Here is an 11,038-nt window from a genome sequence, read left to right as displayed (position 1 = left end):
CCGATAATCTCAGTCCTTGGGAGATAGAGACAAGAGAATCAGGAGTTCAAGGCCAGTTTAAGATGCATGAGGCTGTCTCAAAAAGAAAAAAACTTGGTTATTTATATATTAATGTATTTATTTTTAATTGCTGCTGATCTATACAACTTGAAACTGACACGATTTAATAATTAATGTATATGTGACCTAAAATAAAATAAAGTATGCATCAGGCAATTGTTAACTCAGTTTCTTGGACCCAGCAACAAGGATGTGCTACCAAATTTCCATGTTAAACTGTATTGTCAATGGCAGAGTTTGGGTTTAATTATCTAAGCCACACATCTTCATTTCCTATGCTTGGTAAACCTCACTACAAAGTAGGTAACTTTGGAGATGACTGGATGAAAGCTGCTCTATAATCTTATAATAGAAATTAATTTCAGAAGGTATGTCATGGAGTATAGGCCTTAAGTTGATACTGGGTCTTAGGCTTCCGTTTTCTGTGCCATGTGTGGAAGGACGGTAAGTTTTTCTAACTCAGAAAGGAAAAAGAGAAAAGACAGTAGTTTTTGTTTTCTGTAGAGCACAACGTACCAACTTCTGAGAGCCACTGCTACATGCAAAATTGTTCCATAGAAATCATAAGACTGGGGCTGGAGAGATGGCTCAGCGCTTAAGAGCACTGACTGCTCTTCCGAAGGTCCTGAGTTCAAATTCCAGCAACCACATGGTGGCTCACAACCATCTGTAATGAGATCTGATGCCCTCTTCTGGGGTGTCTGAAGACAGCTACAGTGTACTTACATATAATAATAAATAAATCTAAAAGAAAAGAAAATCATAAGACATATAAGAAACTAGGATTAAGAGTACAGATGTTAAGAGGACAGGAGCCTAATAAAATAGTGATAAATGTTTTGAATATGTCAAATGATGAAAAAAAACATGAATTGCCATATTAAATATGACAAAGGCAATCTCTTTACAGTAACAGTAAGAAAGAGGGCTGGGGAGGTGCTTAGGAACACTGACTGGTTGCAAATGGCTATAAAAGAACAAGACAAAAAGGAAGCTCTATCTCTCCTCCTACATTTCTTAGGGCATGAGTCCTCTCAAATTAGAACCCCACCTTATGACTTCACTTATTCTTAGTTGTCTCTGTGATATCATTATATCTACACTGGTGGCCAGGGCTTATGTTAGGAGGGATACAGTTCACTCAGCCCATCACAAGGGTAAAGCAGGTAGACAGAGTTGCGCCATTCAAACCAGGCAGATACGGCTCACTGGTCTTGTGAGGTATATGTGTGCACATAATGTGTACTCAGCTTAGCCCAACTGAAACTGCTAATGACTCTCACAGGTGAAATGGTACATGTGAATGGGCTCACACTATGCTCCAATTGCTCTCTAGAGCATCACGATGGAAGGAAATAGCTTTTTTTTTTTTTTTTTTTTTTTTTTTTTTCGAGNCAGGGTTTCTCTGTNTAGCCCTGGCTGTCCTGGAACTCACTTTGTAGACCAGGCTGGTCTCGAACTCAGAAATCCGCCTGCCTCTGCCTCCCAAGTGCTGGGATTAAAAGGCCTGTGCCACCATGCCCCGCAGGAAAGAGCATTTTTAAAAACAAGTGTTGTAGCAGAACTGACTGTGTGTGTTCAGTTTATTCTGTCAACAAAGTTTGGGTACCTCCTTTGTACTAAGTTGTACTATGTTGCTAGGGACTGGAAACACTGTTGCCATGAGGAAGCTGAGTGGGAGACAAACCACTTACATTGATGGAGTAGGTGGAGGAGACACTTTAAACAGAACCATCAGTGCAGACATCTCTGGGGAGAGGGTGCAGTGAGTGAAAGACCAGAGGAGAGGCATCCTAAACATCTGTAGTTAAAACAGAGACATGACAGGAGAATGAGGTAAGGGCTCAAGTCATCCTGCTGAAGCCACTGATGATTTCTGAGCAGAAAAGTAATGAACAGCTTCTATGCTTCGAATTTCCCTTTGGCTGAAAATATATTATAATAAGAAGGCAAAGCAGGTGGAAGACTGAATCAATAGATCAAGCTCAAGAGTATTTTAGACTCAAGTATAAAGGACTGACAGAAGGGACAGATGTATTTATTTTTGAGGGTTTAGATAAAAGTTGTCACTAGTAGCTTGAATGAGGGTTGTGAGCAAAACGAAAAGGACAGGAGAATGACCCCCAGATGTCTTGCTCAAATTCCTGAGGAAGTCATCATGCCGTTGACTGACCTGTAGAAGCCTGGGATTTTACGGTCATCTGGTCTCAAGAGTTAAGCTTGAGACATGCTCAGGGGAGTTGAGGATGGGGGTTTTAAACATGGGAGCCATCATCATGCACACAGTAAGGCAGAGAGAAAAATCACAAAGTGAGTGCAAGTGCAGGACAAAGGAAAGGGGGCTGAGGCGAGGAGAGACCTGAGGCCCCAAGGCCAGCCAGAAGAGATGGTATTAACCAGAGAAAAGGAGTGGGCGTGTGGGAGGGGAGCAAAAAGACCAGCGACATTGGCTGACTTTTTAGAAGTATTGATAAGCCCTAAACTGAGTACATGCTTTCTGTGATTTTGGAAAACACAACCCAGAAGCTTTCGTGTGACATGTGGCATACATAAAATCTCCTGTTGTGCCAGAGGAAATGCTTCAGAAACACGCCTCGCCTGAGGAAGGAACATTTTAGGACCAGCAGACAATGCTTTTGAATTTATGCTCGCTTACACGCACTCTATAGCATAGGTATAAGAATGTCAAATTTTCCTTCTAAACATAAAAACAGGGTCCTCCCCGTGGGTCCTCTTCTAACTCTGCTCCAAGTTTTTTTCCTTCATCCAGGGTACCCCCTGTTTGTACTAAGCAAGTTTTCCTGGAGAATTGGTTTCCTGGGAACACTAAGGCCAAGAATGGCAGAGGGTTTACTGGGGAGTCCTCTTGAAAAGGATCCTTGTACGTCCAGTCCATCTCTCAGTTTCCCTAACGTTGAAGGACACATCTTAGAGCAGTTGCATTTTCTGTTACTGGGGCACACATGTCACAGGACTACAGACCACACCCCAAAGGATCTAAGGTTTGAATGCCAACACTGTGGGAACTTTCTGCCTCCGTTGAGTGATTTACCCACGTAGTTAATCAAGGGGGCTGAATGCATTTGGAAACTTAAGAGCACTGAACTGTAACTAAAACAGGCTGTTCAAGTGTGAGGTGGTGGGAGCAACTACCACAGTCAGAGACTAATACTACAGAGTCCAACCCCTCCACACAGCAGAGCTTGTCTGTATCACTGTCCATCTTCCCATCCACCTGGAGAAGCAAGCCAGTAAGCAACATCCCTCCATGGCCTCTGCATCAGCTCCTGCCTCCAGGTTCCTGCCCTGTGTGAGTTCCTGTCTTGACTTCCTTTTAGTGATGAACAGCAGTGTGGAAGTGTAAACTGAATAAACCCTTTCCTCCCCCAACTTGCTTCTTGGTCATAGAAACCCCGTCTAAGGCTTCTAGATGGGAGAGACCATGTCTTATTTCTGTGCACCCCAACAGTTGGTGCCTCATTGGGCACGTCATTAGTCTTTACTGATGTCTGTGGAAAACAGAGAACAACTAAACAGCTATTCAAATTACAATGTGTTCCACACTTGCCTCTGACAGGGTGATGGGTACCTAATGTCAGGCCACAGATCAATGTAGGCTGTACAACATCACTTCTGTTCTCTTCTGCCTTTGCGCAAAAGGCAACCAAACTTGGTCAGTCCTTGCTCAGCTTGTTCTATGCTCACTCGTGTTGTCTGATACAGAGCCCATGGCCTATTTTAAGGAATGGAGAAGAAATAGACGCTCTCCTCCTTTGAATACCTTTGAAATCCTTTGAAAACTGAGTCACCTGCTTAAATGGAAGAGTCATATGTTTCCTAGGGAGGCCTCTACTTCTCTTTTAACCCGCAACCTCACCTCTTATGAATGTCTCCTTCCATTAGCCCTTCCGTGAGTCACGCTGATGCCTGATGCTAATCCTCTGGTGGACATGCTTCTCCTCCTTGAACAAGTGTTGACACAGAATAGGCTCCAGATTCCCTAAAGCCAGACTAGCGATCCCAAACTTTAACCGCATTGGATCCTGCCGGCACATCCTGCCTCCGGCTCCACACCCACTCACCGCCCACGGCATGAAACTGTGACCACAGAGCCAGCTACTTGCAGGGTGGTCCTCTGAGCACACCCCCGGGGGGTGGGGGGGAAGACATGAAATATTTATTGACAGCAAGCCAATGTGAGAGAAAAGCTGGCGGAAACCACGGGGTAAGGTGCTTCTAACACCCATGGTAGACTCAGCAGCATCTGCCAGCCCCCTCTCATGTCCTGGGGGAGGTTCATTTGCACTAACCCCAGCAGTCCAAACTGCAGCAGCTGTTCTCAGAGGGAGTCTGATACATAATCCCTTGCCTAAGACCAACAGTGGGAGGTGATGTTTTATTTAAAATGTGCTAAATTGTTAACATTTTTTTTCCCCCTGCAGCAAGCAGGTAAAAGCAGCTGGAAAGTTACAGTGGATTCCCGGGCAGATTCACTTCCTGATGTTTTAATTCTCTACCTGTTTCTGCACTGCAGACATCTTCATCTTGAAAATACTGAGTTTCTGGGAAGCACGGGGTTTTGTTTTGTTTTGTTTTGTGTTTTTTCACTTTCTGAGAAACTGTGTGTTTTGTTTTCTAATTCTCGCTGTCAACTATTTTCTAAAACAAATGGACTCTGAAGTCACCCTTTTAAAAGCCAGGTACTATTTTCAATATCCTCATGGTACCTGATTATCTTTAAATGAGCATAGGACAGTCTTATACCCTTGATAATATCCTGTAAGTCAATAAATGCAGAAAATATGCTATGCATTCTTAAAAGGGAATACCAAGGTCACTTCCAAAATAGGTAGTTTAAAATCTACTACTTAGGCTTTGAGTCTATCATTGTAAACAATATCTTAACATTAAATTACTTAGTCAAAAAAAAATAAAAAGGCTTTTTTTTTAATATACTAAGAACAGGATATAACATTCCAAGGCTAGGGTTCACTCTCATGATAATATAAACAAGAATGCAAGCTTTCTTCAAGCAGGTATTGTGTTTAATTTCATCTCTAAACCCTCACTGTGATGCCAGGTATGTGGTGAACTGGGCATTGAGTGTTTGCTTGAAATGTAGTAGTGGTGTCTAGCATACATTATTAGCAACCTTGAAAACCATTATTCATTTAGTTTACACCATTGGCTCCTTTGGACTTTGGAGTTTTGTTTGACTGAGTTCATTTTATAACATTGAACATTAAATTCTCAGAAGTGGAGAAAGAGAGAGGTCTTGTGGTCTACAATCTGTGCCACGAGCTGCCTTATGTACCCGTGTGCTTATTTCAGCATTCTCTCTCTCTCTCTCTCTTTCTCGCCCCCTCCCCCTCCTTCCACAGCAAAAACTGAGTTTTAGACAACACCATTTCCAAGGTAAGAATGAGCTTTCAGAGGCAACCCCTATTTTAATTCTCAATGATACAAGTAGCATGGCTTCCCTTCCGAATTGTCATTTGCAGGAACTCCAGCCCTCAAAGAATATTTGTAGAAGTCATGTAGATGACTTAAATTATGTTCACTAAACAAACCCACATCTTCACCCCCATTGTAATGCATCCGTCATGAAAAAAAAAAACCCTAAAAATCAGAATTGACATTATTGGAAGATGTGTTGCTTGTATGCTGGCTTCCTCTCAAAAATTTAAACTCATTTTTTTTTCACGTGCTCCAATTGAATAGGGACTGTTGCCGAAGTAGTATATTTTATACATTAATTAATCAGATATGCAGGTCCCCTTGCTCTCAGGGGCCCTTTGTGGAGGTAGATGTAGGACAACAATCAAACTTTACAAAGAGGATGTAAATATATAGCGTGTGTCAGCGTGTGGAATGCACACATTCTACAGAAAGCCGCCGTAAAGCGCAGGGCTGTGGGTGGATGCACAGCCGTAATTGCTCTCTGGAGAGTAAAAGCAGTCACGTTGCCTCCTCAGCAGAAATTCACCTCCCTGTATGAAAATCTGATAAATTTCCCAGTTTCCCACAGAGAGAACGACAGAGAATTTAATGAGAAACACATTGGAACAGGACCTGTCACCGTGTGATTGTGCGTTCACTAATCTCCACTGTAGGGGGACAGAAAAACTCAGTCCTTCCTGAGAGAATTTATCTGAGAAAGGGGAAAAACACATCGAGAAATAAATTGCTGAAAGAGAAATGCCTCCACTCCCCCACTGATACCTACCGACCAGCTCACTAGACAGCTTCTCTGGTTTACAAACAGCAAAATCATCGGGATTTGCCTAGCGACCTATTTTTATGATGGTCAATGACACTGAAATGTCACGTGCTAACTAATGTACTGGTACCTAAACCAGCTCATTAATGCCTGGCATATTTAGTTTGTTCTCACAATTTGTGTGTAAGTAAAATGCCAGGGAGAGTGGGTGTCTTGCTCACACTGAAGGGGCTATCCTATACCTAACATAAAATTCATTTACCTGGGATAGACCTCCTCAAATACATGCTACTCCTCAACTAATTTCGTGCTAAAATTTTTGAGCAGCTAGCGTATGTCAGGGACCTGGACCTATATGTGTAGAGTAAGCTCTGTGGATAAGTTGCATATCCACTAGTCTCTACAAAAATATGTCACAGAAACATATTCAAAATTACTACTAGCTAAGAGAATTTCACAAGAGCTTTCTGATGAAAGACTTGCCTAATGTCAGATTGTAAAGTGTAATAAGTGTAGATAATATCGTTTTAAAATGTAAGGATAAGAGAGCACAAAGACTATATTGAAGAAGCATTGGGCAAGTCAGAGGGCCAGGAGAATGGATAAAAATAGGTAGCCTCGGAGGTGGGGACATGGGGGGGGGGTCCCCTGGAAAGTACCAGAGACCCGGAGGAGAGAGACTCTCAGGACTCAATGGGGGTGACCTTAGTCAAAACGCCCAACATCGGGAAAAGGGAACTTGAAGAGTCCACCACTAGTAGACAGACAGGGACTCAAGTGGAGGGACTGGGTAACCAACTCGCAGTCAAAATTTCTGACCCAGAATTGCTCCTGCTTAAAAGCAGTGCTGAGACCAAAATGAAGAAGACACTGAAGGAAAGGAGATGAGTGGCCCAACTTGGGATCTATCTCATGGTGGGGCACCAAGACCTGACACTATTACTGATGTTATGATGTATTTACAGACAGGAGCCTGGCATGGCTGTCCTCTGAGAGGCCCTACCAGTAGCTGACTGAGACAGATGTAGATACTTGTATCAGACCATTGGGCAGAAGTTGGGGACCCCTGTGGTTGAATTGGAAGAAGGATTGAAGAAGCTGAAGGGGAGAGCGACACCATAAGAAGACCAGCAGTCTCAACTAACCTTATAGAGTCCAGTGATCTCCCAGAGACTGAGTCACCAACCAGGAGCATACAAGGGTGGTCCAAGGCCCCTGGCACATGTATAGCAGAGGTCTGCCTGGTCTGGCCTCAGTGGGAGAAGATGCACTTAACCCTTGAGACCCTAGGGAAGAGGGAGATCTAATGGGGCTAGCACCCTCTCAGAGGCAAGGGGGAAGAGGAATGGGATGAGGAAATGTATGTGTGTGTGTGGGGGGGGGGAATAGACATTGGGGGTAGGGCAACAACTGGAGGGTAAATAAATTAAAAATTTTAAAAAAAGAATTGGGCAAATCAAACATATGTCACGAACTGAGTGTCTTCTGCAAGTTAGAACATTAGAGAAAACTTGCTGAATGACAGTAAAGAAGGAAAAAAGTGATTGGGTGTTTGCGGTGAGCTGTTTTTATTCAGAGCAATGATGTCAAGAAATATTGGCTCCTAACCCTTCATACATTCCTTGAAGGCTTATAGAACATGGAATTATCATCACAAAAGGAACATTAAAAGATGATGTGAGGTCTGAGAACTATTTATTGTGCCCAATGATGCTGCTCCAACCATTGCTTTCTGTATATCTTTCACAAAATACTGGACTCCCGGTATGACCTCAATGTTATGAGTCTATTGATCCAGTCTTCATCTTAGCCAGTTGTTAAGTCTAGGGATCAAACACACAGCTCTCTGAATTCTAATCAACATTCTTCCACTGACTTCTATCCCAAATAATTTTAAAAAAAAGTAAGAATTTGTCTTTTAAAAATAAGTGTATTACCTTTCAGGGACAGAGGATGGAGCAGAGACTCAGGGAATGGCCAACCAATAACCAGCCCAGCTTGAGACCCATCCCATGGACAAGCACCAATCCCTGACACTATTAATGATCTTCTGTTATGCTTGCAGACAGGAGTCTAGCATGGCTTTCTTCTGAGAGGCTCCACCGACCAACTGACTCCAGACAGATACAGACACCCATGGCAAACAGTGGATGGAGTTTGGGGACTCTTAATGAAAAATAGGAGGAAGATTTGCAGTTCATAAGGGGATAGGAACTCTATAAGAAGACCAACACAGTCAACTAACCTCGACCCTTGGAGTTCTCAGAGACTGAACTACCACCAAAGAATGTACATGGGCTGGACCTAGGCCTCCCTGTACATATGTAGCAGATGTGCAACTTGGTCTTCATATGGGTTCCGAACAACTGGAGTGGGAGCTGTCCCAAAAGTTGTTGCCTGAATGTGGGATATGTTCTTCTAGCAGGGCTGCCTTGTCTGGCCTCAGTGAGAAAGAATGTACCTAGCTTCACAGAGATTAGATGCTCCAGGGTAGGGGGATTCCCAGGGTAACCCCACCAGCTCAGAGGAGAAGGGGAGAAGGAGAAGGAGAAGGGGAGAGGGAGTCAGGGAAGGATTGTGGGAGGGTGTGACCAGGAGAGGGGCAGTGAACAGGATATAAAGTGAATAAGTGAAAAGAAATGTCTATTTCTTACTTCATTGACCCTGCCCCCCTGCCCCAGTGATTGCCCTATTTCATCCTGATGTAGATTACTAGTGAGATCTAAACAAGAGCTATGTCTCTTTTTGAAACATAACTAGGATTGTCAGTGTTTTAAAGGCCATACAGTTTATGGTAATAAAGCTAAAGATGATGTTGAAGATCAAATGGTAGGGGTCATGTTGGGACTGAGTAACTTGTAATGTTTTTGATGAGTCAAAAATGAAAAGATTAGTAAGCTGAAAGATGCTGAAGAGCTCTCTATTTATTAACTACCATATTTCTTAATTTGTAACCCTTTAAATGCCGGTTGATGACTTGAGGCACACTTGAATGATCTAGTACTGATAAGACCAGTGGTTTTCATCCTGGGGGTCATGAGCCTTAGAGGGTGTCAAACAACCCTTTCACAGGGGTCACCTAAGATCATCCTGCATATCAGATATTTACAATTGGGAATTATAACAGTAGCAAAATTATAGGTACGAAGTAGTAACAAAATAATTTCGTGGTTGAGGGTCACCACAACAGTCTTAGCATTAGGAAGCTCACAGGCTCCACCAACATCTGTCTTTTCTCTCTCCAGAACTTTCAAATAGAGCAAAGAGCTTAAGGTTGGAGGTAGTAATATTGTCTCTGCTTTCATGAGATGAAAATTTTATTTCTACCACAGGTTTGTACAATTAAATTGTATAATAAAAGAAAATTGAGAGCAATTATACTTTACTTTAAAATTTCTTTCTTTTAAACACTTTATAGCTCATTTCTATAATAAACTTGCCTATCCGATCTGTGCTTTCTTCTCTGTCCCTAGACTATGTGTCTTCTGGAAATGACTCCCACTGGTATCTTTCTTTTATTATTGTTTTTTGTTTGTTTGTTTGTTTGTTTTGGAGACAGGGTTTCTCTGTAGCCCTGGCTGTCCTGGAACTCACTTTGTAGACCAGGCTGGCCTTGAACTCAGAATCCGCCTGCCTCTGCCTCCCAAGTGCTGGGATTAAAGGCGTGCATCACCACTGCCCGCCTCTTTTATTATTGTTATACAACTTCACACTGGCAGGGCCACTCTAATTCAGCTAAAAGGACAGAGGTGTTTTATATTCACAGTTCTTCATAATTGGTTTCTCGTCTCTGTGTGTTTCAGACAACGAATTTCGTGAACAAAAAAACCAAACATAAAACAACTAGCAGAACTGATGTATCTGTCTGATGATGTTTATGTCTGTTTGGCACAAGTTGGCTCCCTAAATTATTAACACTATGGGGTGAACCAGATCGTAATCAGGCAGCGTTATTGACTGGTGACATAGGCTAGTTATTTCAAAATAGTCAGAAACCTCACGGCCACGGTCTCTCTTAGGAAGCTGTTCTAAGACGGAATTGTATGTATGCATGTTATCTGTACATGATTCGCTTAACTTAGGAGCTTCCTGCTTAACTGTGCATTAATTAAATGTAACCGTGCAGTGCCAGTAAATTTCAGATAAGTGTAATTTACTTTATTTTCAATTTTAGTGCAGCTTTAAATTCTGAAGTTAATGAGTCCTGACTTGTATATGCTACATATTGGGTGGCTCTCCTTACTTAACCTTCATATGTTAATTAAATCAAACTCAAAGTGCAAGATAAGCTACGCTTAGTGCACAGTGGTATTCAGCTGATTTGATATATACTAATATGTTAACTATCATCTGTTCCTTCCCCATTTAGTAACAAGATTACTAATCTGTTTCTTTGTGTAGTCTAATAACTTAATAAAGACTTCACAGTTTTTTTTTTTTAAAAAGACACTTAAATAAACTAGAATAGGATTTGTACCATGGTCCTGTGTAGACAGGGTCCTGTGGCAGTTATATAGGCGTTTGACATAACCTGTTTTGTGCAGAACACCATTGTCTCATTTAAATCAGGAGAATTATCACATATATGCTAATTAAAATTTGTAGCAATTCATTACTTTGTGTTGAGTGTGATATTCAGTCACCTTATTGACTTTAATTCTGAGCATATTATATATAACATATTCAAGTACAGTTTGTTCCCATTAAAATAATATAATTTCTGTGTGTGCCACTAAGCTCAGTTTTGATGTGCCTTAA

This window comes from Mus caroli, chromosome 5 (assembly GCF_900094665.2).
Source record: "Mus caroli chromosome 5, CAROLI_EIJ_v1.1, whole genome shotgun sequence".
Classification (NCBI taxonomy): domain Eukaryota; kingdom Metazoa; phylum Chordata; class Mammalia; order Rodentia; family Muridae; genus Mus; species Mus caroli.
The sequence above is the reverse complement of the archived record's forward strand: the minus strand, read 5'-3'. Positions refer to the sequence as shown.